Below are 15,649 nucleotides of genomic sequence, written 5' to 3'. Positions count from 1 at the left end.
GAAGTGACCAAATCCATTTGCGCAAAAAAAAGGCTAATTTTCCGAGAAATTTTCGCCGAGATAGGCCCGTAAAATACGTAAAAATGGCACTACAAACGCAATTTTCGCATCTTCTGCCAAAAAAAAATGTGGTTCAGTAAAAGTAAAGTAATCGCCTATTTTTTCAGGCGCGGCTTAACGTCCACCTACCAATTAGGTGTCGTGGACGGAGGCGACTAGCAAACATACTTTACTATATAAAATTCTCATATTAACCATTAAATACAATCCAAGGACTAGACTAGTACATCTTAGCTTTGCGGGTCTAGCCTATAACCGCTCGGCTACCGTGGCGCCTACATTTTTCAGGATTAGTTCGTAGTTTTTTATGTTTGAGATTGCTGGAAAAAGGATAAATAAAATTCGGGAAAGTCGTCTTTTGAGAAAATACTTTCCTATTATTTACCCATCGCCCATTTTACGTCGAGCAGCCCCAATATCTGTTGATCCTTGAGGCACAATAGTCCTATTAAGTAAAACCCTGTTCAATAACGTGGCACTTATAGTCGATTTTCTTCAGATGAGTTCTACGTGCAAATTTTACCCTAAATTTTTTATTTTTTAATGATTTAAGGCGCGTCAACATCTGAGGTTATTGGCGCCCGGAGCTTTTTTCAGTGCACTGCCGGCCTCCGGACAGTGTTCTCTCGTTACAGATAACACTGTCCATCACCGGACAGTGAGCTGTAAGAAGCTCCTAGGAAGAAAAAATCTAAGGGTCAGCAGCTGGATGCAAACCCGGGACCTCCGCGTGGGAATCCAACACGCTAACCTCATAGCTAATCCCTTCCCTATCTATCCTCATTATTGTTATGTAGGTGGCAATACACATAATTGGCACTGTAGAGGTATGCCTAATCTACTCTTCTGAAAGTGCCCTTAATTGAATTTAAAAAATTGTAGATCTACAGATAGACTTGGCACGCTGAGTTGAACAAGAACAAAACTGATGAAGCTGTTTTGAGAAAATTCATTCACTAAACTTCCGGGTAACCGGAATTAACCAAAACTTTAGCGCAGCAGCACCTTCCGTTGCCGCGTAAACATTTATTATTGCGAGTTCTCGTTGTTCACGTTGTTACGGTGGATATACAACACACATGGTGAAAGAGCCGGCGATCATCTTGGACTGACTCATGAGTCTCTCGAAATGTGTGCTCCAGGTGAAAGCTTTAAATGGAAATAGTTGACCGTACCCGTAGTAGTTGGATTGTGGATTACAGAGATTGGATTGGAGACGAACCAGTTAGAGTGGGGTGCGCCGACCTGCAAGGTTAGCTTCATTCCTCTGGGCAGGTAGTTCTAGCAGATAAACACTTCCTGAACCTTCGCCTACTTGGTGTAGCCAAGTTATTGCTCCTCTGGCGCCGCGAGCTTAGAGCTCTACTTTGCTCCCCGTTTTTCAAGCTTTCGCACTACGTACATTATCTTTGTGCGCACGGTTTTTGGTTCTTGAGTTATGCTGGATACATGCACGCAGTCTCATTTTGTAAAAACCATTTTTAAAAAAACTCAAGATCGGAAATTAGTTGTCTAGATCGCTAAACTTCCACCTTCCTTCCTCTTAGAAGAAGAATTAAAACTTACCAATTGCAGTAAGCAAAAGATCTCCGCCCCAGATATTTCCAACTGAGAGGACTTTTCTGTTCTACAATGTTCCAACCTGTGGTTGGAATTGAATTCCCCGCGCTGTTTATTCTATAATCAACACCAAATTAAATCTTAAAAAATACGTCAATGGCTATGAAGTGGCCAATAATAACAAGTTGATGACAGGAATGACGCAGCAGGTAGTGTAACTTAATTTGGTGAATAAAAGGGTGTTATTATGTGCCATGGGTTGGCTAGACGGTGCAGTGCATATTTATGTAGTGGTGTGTGTGTCCATTTGCATTGAAAACAAAAACAGTGATGTTCACATGTTGCGCATGCAAATTACATCAGGAAAATACGCACATTTTGAAGTTACTATATATAAGAGGTTAGGTTCGAGGGACATGTCTGTAAGTGGAAAGACAAGGTTGCAGAGTGAGATACGACATTTTCAGTCTCAGAGAGTGGGTATCTTTTCAATGGCTGACACATCCTGGGCGTCATGACAGCTGAGCGGTCAGAGGCAAAGTTAAGATTTTTCTTGGCAGATTCCATTAAATGTGACTCTTTTTTCCAGCATTTTACGGTCCAATCTCTGGTTTTTACTGTTGAGGAGGATAAAATTCCTCAGCCGGAAGTAAGTTCACTCAGTGGTTATTTCACTTTTCTTTGCGGTGTTCTCATGATCGGATTTTCTGTGAAAACCTACGTTTCAGTGTAATGTACGGTTCTGAAAAAAATAAATACATAAACTGAAGTTGGTAAGTTATTAAGTAGAACTGAGATATTGGGAATTGGGAGATACGTCACTAGTTAGTATTTGAAGAGTGAGAGGAGGTCGTGTGAGTATGTGGACAGACATTGGGGACAACCCTGGAGTGTCCAGTATTGGGGATGGCTGAAGGCTGCTACGTCAGAGAGGATACCGTTACCATCTCGCCAGGCCAGGAATGTGCGGTAGAAAGTAAGCCGAGCTGATCTGGCACTCTATTTCTCCCTGTAATTAGATTATTAATTTTTAAATATTTCATTTCTAGCACTTGGTAGGCAACAAACATTGTATAGTACGATTCTAACTTCCGGTCACATTTCTGTTGTTTTTAAGTAGACGAAGGTGGTAATAATCGGATATTTGGTCAGCGTAGTTACTCCATTTTGGACGCTGAATCTCGTGATGACTGACTGTACAGGTGTTATATAGATAAATTGAAGTATTTAAAAAAAAAATATGAATTTTTAAAAGAAAATGTAAAAAATTCTTGTCTGGAGCCTGCATTAAAGTGATCCTGGCAGATGTCTACATCAAGTTCTTGCAGCAAATATCCTCTGAAGGGAAAAAGTGCTCTTCTTACTCTTTATCGCGTGTGTTTGGCCAGATAGATTGAAATCTGAAAGTGGGAAGAATTTTGCGTATTTATATTGAGCCCCTCCAAGGGACTTTAGGATGTAAGTCAAGATGTTCGCAATAACTCGAGAGTTAGAGTAAAAAAAAAGTCGTGTGAGTTGTTCTCACAGATTTTTGTTTTCGAGTTACGATTTAAGCTTCACCAAATAAGTTTATTTAAAAAAAAAAATTAATAAAAATTTGTATTTTCTACATTTTTTGAACTCAGGTAACTTTAAAATTGATACTTTAAGTAAGGGACTTAAAAAATCGATAATTCAAGGGTGAAAAGGAAGTAAAAGAAATGTGCATAATTTGATATTTTTTTGCTTATATTTATTTTGTTATCTGCACAGAATATTCACAATATCAGGGATATTTTTCTTTTATACGATTTCCAAGGGTGTGACAACACTGTTTTACACGCTGCTACTAGTCAATTGTAGTGTGTAAGGAGTAAGTGTTACCAACTTAACAAGATGCGTTGTTCAGCTGTGGATATTTTCACTTCCGCTGTGTCACATTGAACACTCTAACATATATCTTCACTTTACATACTATTAATGTAATTTTATTTATCTGCTACAGAGAGAGGAACTTTTATCTCCAGGCGGAGTTTGCTTTCCATTTTAATGCTTTCATCCATGTTTGGATAGTTTTAGTAGTAGTTTGATTGCGAAAGCGTTCCTTATTCTAAAGCGAGAAATTTGCCATTTCTAATCTACTGAAGAAAGTTCCTTAATACAAGAGGCTTAGCGCAGATAAAGCGGAACAGGGGCTCACTTTAATCTCGTTTAAACACCAGCCTTCTACTTCCTCAATGCAACCGGAAGTATATTGAGGTTTTGCCTTGAAAAGCAACTCTCACTTCCTCTTACGAGGTTCTTGAGATTCTTGACTCAACGAAGTCCCTGCCCACTCCGATCGTTTGAGTTAATAGTTAATTCATAGATCAGTTTAGGAGGAAGTGACTATCTCTCCTCGTAGTAGTTTCTTTTAGCGAATTTCCAGGATGAATGATTCTAGCGGAGAGTTTGTGGTCACTAGACTGAGTTTAAATGAAATAGTAGAAGCGAGTTCTTAAAATGTGAGCAGTTCTGTTCGGCAATGAGGATGACGTCAGTCCAGCTGATTTTAGTCAATTTGGAAATTTACGTCACACATTTCATTCTTATTAATATTATAGAGGTGGACAGGAAGGCGCCATGGTAGCCGAGCGGTTAGAGGCGAGACCTGTGAAGCTAACATGTACGTATTGTGGTTAGTGGGTTTGATTCCCGGTCTTGTAGATTGCAGATTGTATTAAAAGGGCGATTCCACCAAAGAGGGGAAGAAGGAACGCAGGCAATCCAAAATGCCCATTGCTCCCCGCCACCCCTCATCTTATCAGAGATACCGGGGCTTTAAAACAACAAATCCGGCTAAAAGTTGCCAGATGCTAAATATAATAAACTAATAAAGTAGCCACAGGACACCAGAGTTGGGCAAAAATTTTAATCAATTAAAAAACAATTGAATTAAACCGAAATTTAATTTTAATCATGATTACAATTAAAAAAATTAATCGGCCAAAATTAGTTGATTAAAATTAAATTCACTTTTAATTTAATCGGAATTTAATCAATTATAATTTTTAATCATAACTAAAAATTAAGATTAAAATTAAAATTAAATAATCAGAATTTTAATTGATTGAATTAAAATTCCAAATTTAGTTTCAATCACTTTGGACGATTAAATTTTTTAATTTAATCAAAATATAAGAGATTAAATTTTTAAAACCAAACATTGCCAATGGTTAAACTACAATCGGACCAATGCATCTTTATTCCGCCTAGCTGGTGCCTCTTCTCTATTAATATTATCACCTTTCCCAAACTTGGCACCTTCATTCTACCAGTCTGGTGTCTCATATATACCATGTTGGTGACTCTCAAGACTTACATAGGACCACCTCACACTCACATTTAACCATGTTTACCACTCACTAGACTTAGATAGGACCACCTTACACTCACATTTAACCATGTTTACCACTCACTATACTTAGATAAGACCACCTTACACTCACATTTTACCTAGTTGGCGACTTACTAGACTTAGATAGGACCACCTTACACCCACATTTTACCAAGTTGGCGACTCACTAGACTTAGATTGGACCACCTTACACTCACATTTAACCATGTTTACCACTCACTAGACTTAGATAGGAACCCCTTACACTAACATTTCACCATGTTTACCACTCACTAGACTTTCATGACCCACAAAATTTTCAACCCTTTATATCTTCTACATTTATAGATCTGTGCACAAAATAACTATAGTTTATAATTGAGAAAAACAAAGTGTACAAGAGAACAAAATTTCATACGAATACGTGGTTCACAGTGGGAGATATAGAACGGTTATAATCTTACAAAATTTCATGACCCAAAAAATTTTCAACCCTTTATATCTTCTACATTTATAGATCTGAGCACAAAATAACTGTAAATTATAATTGAGAAAAACAAAGTGTATAAGAGAACAAAATTCCATATCAATAAGTGGTTCACAGTGGGAGATATAGAACGGCCATAATTTTACAGAATTTCATGACCCACAAAATTTTCAACCCTTTATATCTTCTACATTTATAGATCTGTGCACAAAATAACTATAGTTTATAATTGAGAAAAACAAAGTGTACAAGAGAACAAAATTTCATACGAATACGTGGTTCACAGTGGGAGATATAGAACGGTTATAATCTTACAAAATTTCATGACCCAAAAAATTTTCAACCCTTTATATCTTCTACATTTATAGATCTGAGCACAAAATAACTGTAAATTATAATTGAGAAAAACAAAGTGTATAAGAGAACAAAATTCCATATCAATAAGTGGTTCACAGTGGGAGATATAGAACGGCCATAATTTTACAGAATTTCATGACCCACAAAATTTTCAACCCTTTATATCTTCTACATTTGTAGATCTGTGCACAAAATAACTATAGTTTATAATTGAGAAAAACAAAGTGTACAAGAGAACCAAATTCCATATCAATACGTGGTTCACAGTGGGAGATATAGAACGGCCATAATTTTACAGAATTTCATGACCCACAAAATTTTCAACCCTTTATATCTTCTACATTTGTAGATCTGTGCAAAAAATAACTATAGTTTATAATTGAGAAAAACAAAGTGTACAAGAGAACAAAATTTCATACGAATACGTGGTTCACAGTGGGAGATATAGAACGGCCATAATCTTACAAAATTTCATGACCCACAAAATTTTCAACTCTTTATATCTTCTACATTTATAGATCTGAGCACAAAATAACAGTAAATTATAATTGAGAAAAACAAAGTGTATAAGAGAACAAAATTCCATATCAATACGTGGTTCACAGTGGGAGATATAGAACGGCCATAATTTTACAGAATTTCATGACCCAAAAAATTTTCAACCCTTTATATCTTCTACATTTATAGATCTGTGCACAAAATAACTATAGTTTATAATTGAGAAAAACAAAGTGTACAAAAGAACAAAATTTCATACGAATACGTGGTTCATAGTGTGAGATATAGAACGGCCATAATTTTACAGAATTTCATGACCCACAAAATTTTCAACCCTTTATTTCTTCTACATTTATAGATCTGTGCACAAAATAACTATAGATTATAATTGAGAAAAACAAAGTGTATAAGGGAACAAAATTTCATACGAATACGTGGTTCACAGTGGGAGATATAGAACGGTTATAATCTTACAAAATTTCATGACCCAAAAAATTTTCAACCCTTTATATCTTCTACATTTATAGATCTGAGCACAAAATAACTGTAAATTATAATTGAGAAAAACAAAGTGTATAAGAGAACAAAATTCCATATCAATAAGTGGTTCACAGTGGGAGATATAGAACGGCCATAATTTTACAGAATTTCATGACCCACAAAATTTTCAACTCTTTATATCTTCTACATTTATAGATCTGTGCACAAAATAACTATAGTTTATAATTCAGAAAAACAAAGTGTATAAGAGAACAAAATTCCATATCAATACGTGGTTCACAGTGTGAGATATAGAACGGCCATAATTTTACAGAATTTCATGACCCAAAAAATTTTCAACCTTTTATATCTTCTACATTTATAGATCTGTGCACAAAATAACTATAGTTTATAATTGAGAAAAACAAAGTGTATAAGAGAACAAAATTCCATATCAATACGTGGTTCACAGTGTGAGATATAGAACGGCCATAATTTTACAGAATTTCATGACCCACAAAATTTTCAACCCTTTATATCTTCAACATTTATAGATCTGTGCACAAAATAACTATAGTTTATAATTGAGAAAAACAAAGAGTATAAGAGAACAAAATTCCATATCAATACGTGGTTCACAGTGTGAGATATAGAACGGCCATAATTTTACAGAATTTCATGACCCACAAAATTTTCAACCCTTTATATCTTCTACATTTGTAGATCTGTGCACAAAATAACTATAGTTTATAATTGAGAAAAACAAAGTGTACAAGAGAACCAAATTCCATATCAATACGTGGTTCATAGTGGGAGATATAGAACGGCCATAATTTTACAGAATTTCATGACCCACAAAATTTTCAATCCTTTATATCTTCTACATTTGTAGATCTGTGCACAAAATAACTATAGTTTATAATTGAGAAAAACAAAGTGTACAAGAGAACCAAATTCCATATCAATACGTGGTTCACAGTGGGAGATATAGAACGGCCATAATTTTACAGAATTTCATGACCCAAAAATTTTTCAACCCTTTATATCTTCTACATTTATAGATCTGAGCACAAAATAACTATAGTTTATAATTGAGAAAAACAAAGTGTACAAGAGAACAAAATTTCATACGAATACGTGGTTCACAGTGTGAGATATAGAACGGCCATAATTTTACAGAATTTCATGACCCACAAAATTTTCAACGTTTTATATCTTCTACATTTATAGATCTGTGCACAAAATAACTATAGTTTATAATTGAGAAAAACAAAGTGTATAAGAGAACAAAATTCCAGATCAATACGTGGTTCACAGTGTGAGATATAGAACGGCCATAATTTTACAGAATTTCATGACCCACAAAATTTTCAACTCTTTATATCTTCATCATTTATAGATCTGTGCACAAAATAACTATAGTTTATAATTGAGAAAAACAAAGTGTATAAGAGAACAAAATTCCATATCAATACGTGGTTCACAGTGTGAGATATAGAACGGCCATAATTTTACAGAATTTCATGACCCACAAAATTTTCAACGCTTTATATCTTCTACATTTGTAGATCTGTGCACAAAATAACTATAGTTTATAATTGAGAAAAACAAAGTGTATAAGAGAACAAAATTCCATATCAATACGTGGTTCACAGTGTGAGATATAGAACGGCCATAATTTTACAGAATTTCATGACCCACAAAATTTTCAACCCTTTATATCTTCTACATTTGTAGATCTGTGCACAAAATAACTATAGTTTATAATTGAGAAAAACAAAGTGTATAAGAGAACCAAATTCCATATCAATACGTGGTTCACAGTGGGAGATATAGAACGGCCATAATTTTACAGAATTTCATGACCCAAAAAATTTTCAACCCTTTATATCTTCTACATTTATAGATCTGTGCACAAAATAACTATAGTTTATAATTGAGAAAAACAAAGTGTATAAGACAACAAAATTCCATATCAATACGTGATTCACAGTGTGAGATATAGAACGGCCATAATTTTACAGAATTTCATGACCCACAAAATTTTCAACCATTTATATCTTCTACATTTGTAGATCTGTGCACAAAATAAGTATAGTTTATAATTGAGAAAAACAAAGTGTACAAAAGAACAAAATTTCATACGAATACGTGGTTCATAGTGTGAGATATAGAACGGCCATAATTTTACAGAATTTCATGACCCACAAAATTTTCAACCCTTTATTTCTTCTACATTTATAGATCTGTGCACAAAATAACTATAGTTTATAATTGAGAAAAACAAAGTGTATAAGGGAACAAAATTCCATATCAATACGTGGTTCACAGTGTGAGATATAGAACGGCCATAATTTTACAGAATTTCATGACCCACAAAATTTTCAACGATTTATATCTTCTACATTTGTAGATCTGTGCACAAAATAACTATAGTTTATAATTGAGAAAAACAAAGTGTATAAGAGAACAAAATTCCATATCAATACGTGGTTCACAGTGTGAGATATAGAACGGCCATAATTTTACAGAATTTCATGACCCACAAAATTTTCAACCCTTTATATCTTCTACATTTGTAGATCTGTGCACAAAATAACTATAGTTTATAATTGAGAAAAACAAAGTGTACAAGAGAACCAAATTCCATATCAATACGTGGTTCACAGTGGGAGATATAGAACGGCCATAATTTTACAGAATTTCATGACCCACAAAATTTTCAACCCTTTATAACAGTGGTTCTTAACCTTTTCATAGACGCGGAACACAATTATATGTATATATTTTTCTCGCGGAACATTAACATTAAATAATTTGAAATTCGGTATTTAGCAAAAACTTAAAATTAAATTCAAATTGAAAAAAAGGAACAATTTTTTGTATCCGTATCTTTCCTAAGTTTCTAAATTTCAATACATTTTACACTAGGACCATATTCGCGGTACACCGGTTAAGAACCACTGGTCTAGAGACTCGCGAAGAAGTCTATGTCTAGAAAAATTAACCGAAAAGTATTTATTGAAGACGCTTAGAAAAAGGGCCTCTCCAAAACGTGGTTCGAACCATTGGTTGAAAAGCCATAAAAGTGGATGATTAAATTAGTTTGATTAACGATTGAAATTGAACTAATTCGGTGATTAAAATTAAAGTTCAATTTAATTCTCAGATTTAATCATAATTTTTTTAGTTTGATTAACGATTAAATCTGAAATTTATTTGATTAAATAATTGTCATATGATTAAAATTACGATTAAATTCGCCGATTAAATTCTGATTAAAATTAAAAATAAATCCAATCAATTAAAAAATTTAATGAATTAAATTTAGAATTTAATTTTTTTTTTAATCAGTGCCCAACTCTGCAGGACACTAGGGAGCATGACGACTCAATCGCACCCAGTGCACTGAATAAACCTAGAGAGTTCTGGTAAAGATTACCAGATGCCACAATCTTCGGTAGGGAAACATTTGACCTTCCGAAGACGAGAAATCTAATTCCCGGTCTTAGGCTTTGCTTCGGTTTTATTTAACGGTTAATATGAGAAATTTACAGTAAAGTATGTTTGCTAGTCGCCTCCGGCCATGACACCTAATTGGTAGTTGGACGTTAAGCCCCGCCTGAAAAAAAAAATAGGCAATTACTTTACTTTACTTTTACAGGTGGCAGGACTACAGTAGAAGACCATTAATTAATGGCGATCTAGAGGGACACTGATCCAACGTTTACCTGTTCTCATACTAATTGCATTTTGCACACTTTTACACAAATTATTTTTCCAATTAGAATCCTATTAATAAAGGCTCTGTATAGTGAAGAGTTACATTCAATGCGCGATCCGCCACCGGAAGGGCGGACCAATCACTTCCGGGTTTTAATTCTCAAACGCAATTTAGGCTACATACATTCGCTTGGTACCCTGATGATATTGGATGCTGTGCAGAGATTTTTGATTCAATTGTAATCACATATACTCGTAATTCATTCAGATGTTTATTAAAACAAGTTTACACCAAACGAAAACTAACAAAATAATGAAATTTGACAACCACTAGGGTTACTTTTGGAATTTTAATGGAATAATTGCAATTTGATGTCAATTTTCTTACTAATGAATCCTTAAAAAAAACGGAAACGCCTGTTCAGAAAATTTTAAGTCAAGTTATAGCCTTCAAACTACATTGTAACACAATATTGTCAAAACCACTTTGGATTGAAGAGACTCCCCCAATTTGGGTAAAAAGTCAAGATATTGAACAATTCACAAACACGATGGAAATATTACCTTTCAAACTTCAACAAAGGAAACTATAAACATAATTTTAAAAAAAAATCGTGTTATCTCTATTTTAAGATAATAACTGTTCTAGTATAAACAATAAACTATTGTTTCATCGTATTGTTGCCGAACTCAAGGACATTGTTCTAATAGTGGTTACAAACTGTTTACGCATACCAATACCTATTAAACCATACTCGTTAGATTTCTAAATTTGTTGTAAATGAAGTGAAATTTTGGCATAAATAGTAGCAAATATTACTTTACTAGCAGCTGAGCAAGTTACGGTAAAATGTTTCTGCATACATGGCTATTGAAGCTTGACATGTCTGCCTCCGGAAGGAACCCCCAAACTCTCTTACCACTTATTTCCCTTACTGATCTTAGTTTACGTCGGTCAGTTTTCTCTAAACTTGGCATTTATACTGAACAAGATGGTCAGTCCTAATATTTAGACTTGTAATCAGATAATAATGATATCTGAAAGTTAGACGATCCACTTACCTGGAATATTTGTTCTCGCGCGCAATTTCAATCGCTGTAGCGCACCTCTAAGCACAAATCATCCTGCGGCACATTTACGGTACTTACTTATGCATCCAAGACTTTTAGACTATCCATACTCTTACTGCATTCGTCACGTGAACAGAACTCGATCCTAAAACATTCTGAAACGAACTAAAGAAGGAGAGCTTTACTTTAAGGAGAAGCTGCTTAATTGAATCTTCCTGCAAGTTGGAGATGTTCACTTTGCAATCATCTGAAACAGCATTTAAATGAAACAGTTTGAGTTGGAACAAGTTATCCCTCTTAGCTCCCTAGGGCACCTCCTGGGCTCCAAACCAATACTACCTCTTATTAAGAATATTTAACATGACTTCCTTTGACTGCAATTCGACCCAATGAAATTTTCTTTACATTTAAAAATCCTTCCTAACCTCCAAATATACAACTTAAAATCGATTTCTCTGGAAAAATATTTTTCGATACATTTGTACAATGAAAACCAAGTTAAAAAAAAAAAAAAATTAGTTCTTCCATTTCTGAGAGAATCATTAAAAACGGATAATCTATTTGGTAATGGTGGGACGGGGCTTGTATGGCTAAGGATGTTACTTCTCGGGGAGGAAAAACCAAGGCCTGCGAGCTTTACCCAAGAGTCGCTCTCCAACATCAAGAGTCTGATTAAAAGGACAGGTCTGGAGGGTGAGCTTTAGAGTGAGGAGAGCCACAATAGATCCAAAGGGGTCGCGGTGGCGTAGGCCTTGAGGCCGCCCCAATTTAATCTATTCTAAAGGTGGGACGATTTTGTCGGGAATCTTAAGCTCTGTTAGCCGGAATCCTGGGGAAAGAGTATCAAATTTGACTTAATGCCAGTTTTTTTCATCTTTGGATTTTATTTATCGACCACGAACAGGCGTATGGACATCCAAAGCAGCCCAGTTTAAAAACAACACTCTTTTTGGGGACTCAGGAGATCTCCTAGTGGATATTTCTTGCAGAAATCAAAATCTCAGGTCTACACGATCTCAGTCCCGGACTAGTGGGAGAATTCCTCTTCCTTTACGATTGAAGTTCAAGGTTATCAATTGCAATTTCCTCAGTTTAATTGCCAAAGTCTGAAAAGTGGCATTTCCGCTAGGTGTTATTGAACACCAAAAAATTATCCTAAATTTACGTACTGAATTATTTAACGAATTTAAATTTACCATCTCGAAAACCAATCGATTATAATACCTTTAACTCACATTTGTAACTTTTTTTCGAGTTAGTTGATTTTATGGGAGAGGGCTGATTTAGGCTTATCATTATTGGCAGTTATATGAATTCTCCATTGTTTTGCCTAATTCCATTGTGAATTCCAAGTTTGACGGAAATGCGTATAATCAAGCTTAAGAGTGGGAGGAAGGAAAATCGTGCCGAAGTTTACACTGCATTATTGATGAAAACTTTTAACGACTAATTTAAATAAATAATTGAAAGTAATAAAAGTGCTAGTTGATTGGTGCATTACCAGTGCTCCCTAAATATTTTTTTAGGGAACTAAACAAGGACTGTCAAGGCCAGGTTTGTGTCAACAAATACATATTTTTATCACCAGTTAGTACACCTTAGCAAACACTGGCAACAGGTTATGGCGCCCATTACTATATTTTAATTGCGCCACATTGTTTAGATTGAATTATGTTAATTATTTTCTCTTAATTCTACTAGGAGTAGTTCTGCGAGCGTGATAGCCCAGCTGGGGAATGGTAGGCAATTATAAGGCGGAAGTGCCTCTTTACTCGGCCGATTTTCCAAATAAAAAATCTTGTATTTCCGGCGGAAATTCAAAAAGGAAATTCGACACGATCGTTATATTTCCTTTTAAAAATAGTAAGAGAAAACATATTGTCTTAAATTAGTTGTGCTGCTGGGTAAACACAAAGTAGCGATGGCTCAGACACATTCCTCGCTGGAATCTGATATCTTGGCCGAGCAAATGAAGGACAATCATGTTACTTAATAACTGATGATCACTAGCAAGCATTACCACCCAAGTGTATCCGATTAGGGTATTCAATACTGACTACATGTCTGTCGGAGTATGTATCTGCTGAACAACATTTCGCGCATATCTTACTCATATTACGTTGTTGTTGTGACCTTCATGGTCTGTAGGATCATCTGAGAACTTCATTAAAGCTGATGGACTGTCTATTGTTGTGGACAAATCAGTTGGTGAAATAGGGAGACCATACCCTGAAGGAGGGTATATATGAATGTTAAGATCCTAGTGGTAAAAGACATTCCAGCAGGACAAGTGCATACAGAGGCTTGCCCTGCAGGAGTAAACTGGACTGAATAACTGCATGGTTCTTCAGCAGAAGAGTCGAAGGTAAAAACGGTTTGACTGCGTCCGAAGCGGCCGTCCACGCGTAGGGCGTAGTTTTTCTCAAAAGTTCCTCCACTCTTGGCGATCTTTGGCCTTGTTGCGCCATCTTACACCAGTCCAGCGCAAGTCTTTCTCTACATTGTCCAACCTAAACAACCTCGTATTCTCAAACATGCTTTTCCTTAAAAAGCTTTCTCGGGAGCTCCTGTTTGGCAACCTCTTCTCTAAACCTCGCCTCTCTTTACATGGGCATTTCTAACTGGCTCACACCAAATAGCTGCTTCAATCCCTCATTTCTTTTTTGTACGTACGTTCCACACTCCATTCGGTAAATCCGGAATATGTTAATATCCGGCCACTCCTTCTGACCCAGAAACCCATTTAGTCTCCAGCATCCCCTCCAAGTATTTTTTCCCCCCTATTCTGGCAGGCATTGAAAGTGGTTTGTCACAGTCGGTGAGGAAATCTATTTCAGTCAAAGAATTCTAAATCCAAGTCTCAAGAAATCATTCATTTTCACTTGCGATAACAGAATGTCGTGCTCGTAGTCGATCTTATTATCGTGCTGATGACCCCACTGCAGTTTTGTTCCATGGTCTTATCAAAATCCCTGTAAGATTAAGTTATGGCCGATTTCTCTAAAGGTATTATAGCTTAGTCTGATGACTGTAAAATAAGGTGGCATGTTTAAGGCTCTGTTGGGTAATGATCATAAAAGGTAATATAAATTAAGGTGGATATGACGGCAACAAATTGTGTCAAGTAATAAATTAAGTACAGAAATAATAACAGAATCAAATAAGAAAGCAATTGCAGGGAACATTCCAATGCATTATGCATTATTTTGCTTTGTTTACAATTACCACTAACAACTTACCAGTATATTAATATATATTTATGAGCTTGCTGCTGGGTAAGGTTATGTAACCATACTGGAGGTGACATAATTATCTCTTTCTAGTTAAATACAAGTACTGTGCTGGCCAGGTTTATGTAACAGGAATCGATATTAGACAGGCTGAATGAACACATTCTGTTTGTTCTTATTTGTAGATTTCATTTCTCGTTGCTTAATTTTCCTCCTTATGATAATTTCTTAATTCTCGTCTTGTGTTGGAGGCTGTTGCGTATTACCGCTCCTCATATTTTTTTTAAAACCACAATTGGATAACTATGCATATTAGATGACATTCTTTTGTGATATATGCGCATCAGTTTTCAAGTTATTTCTCAACGTGGGCGGTAATCTATGATGAAGCGTTTGCCTAATTGGCGGTCAGGTTGCCGTTCAAAGCTTGGTCCCTTTACTTTCTGCGGCTGCCTCAGATCCCGCCTGGGGATCCTCCTCGCCATTCTTCCCGGGTCGCATCCTCCTGAGACTTCACTTCCTCTTTCCACTTTCCTCCCATTTTCTGTCTTACTTCACATATTCTTCATTCAGACCTTCCGTTTTTTTTCCTTTTAAATGTACTTCCTGCAACAGTCCATTTCTACTTTCCTCATTCTCAATAGATACTCCTGAGTCGTAGTCCTGTCCAACAAAACAGTTTCATTCATTTATTTTTAAGCTTTAAAATGTTCTCCATCACTGCGATTGAATTTGCTGAGAAACAGCTGGAAGATTCATTCCATCAGAGTACCACATGCGACCATGATGTGATGTCGTAGTAAAGTTTGGAGTTGCAGTCTTCTTATA

At 35.6% G+C, this 15,649-nt stretch overlaps 1 protein-coding gene across 8 annotated transcripts in view; it reads left to right on the top strand.

Moving 5' to 3' along the window:
* The window catches only part of LOC141448734 (uncharacterized), a 124,786-nt gene that overhangs the window by 89,875 nt on the left and 19,262 nt on the right, over positions 1 to 15,649 (top strand). The window lies entirely within an intron of this gene.

Source organism: Rhodnius prolixus, unplaced genomic scaffold (assembly GCF_049639745.1).
Source record: "Rhodnius prolixus isolate KJV_2025 unplaced genomic scaffold, Rpr scaffold_2, whole genome shotgun sequence".
In the NCBI taxonomy this organism is placed as follows: domain Eukaryota; kingdom Metazoa; phylum Arthropoda; class Insecta; order Hemiptera; family Reduviidae; genus Rhodnius; species Rhodnius prolixus.
The sequence above is the reverse complement of the archived record's forward strand: the minus strand, read 5'-3'. Positions and strand labels throughout refer to the sequence as shown.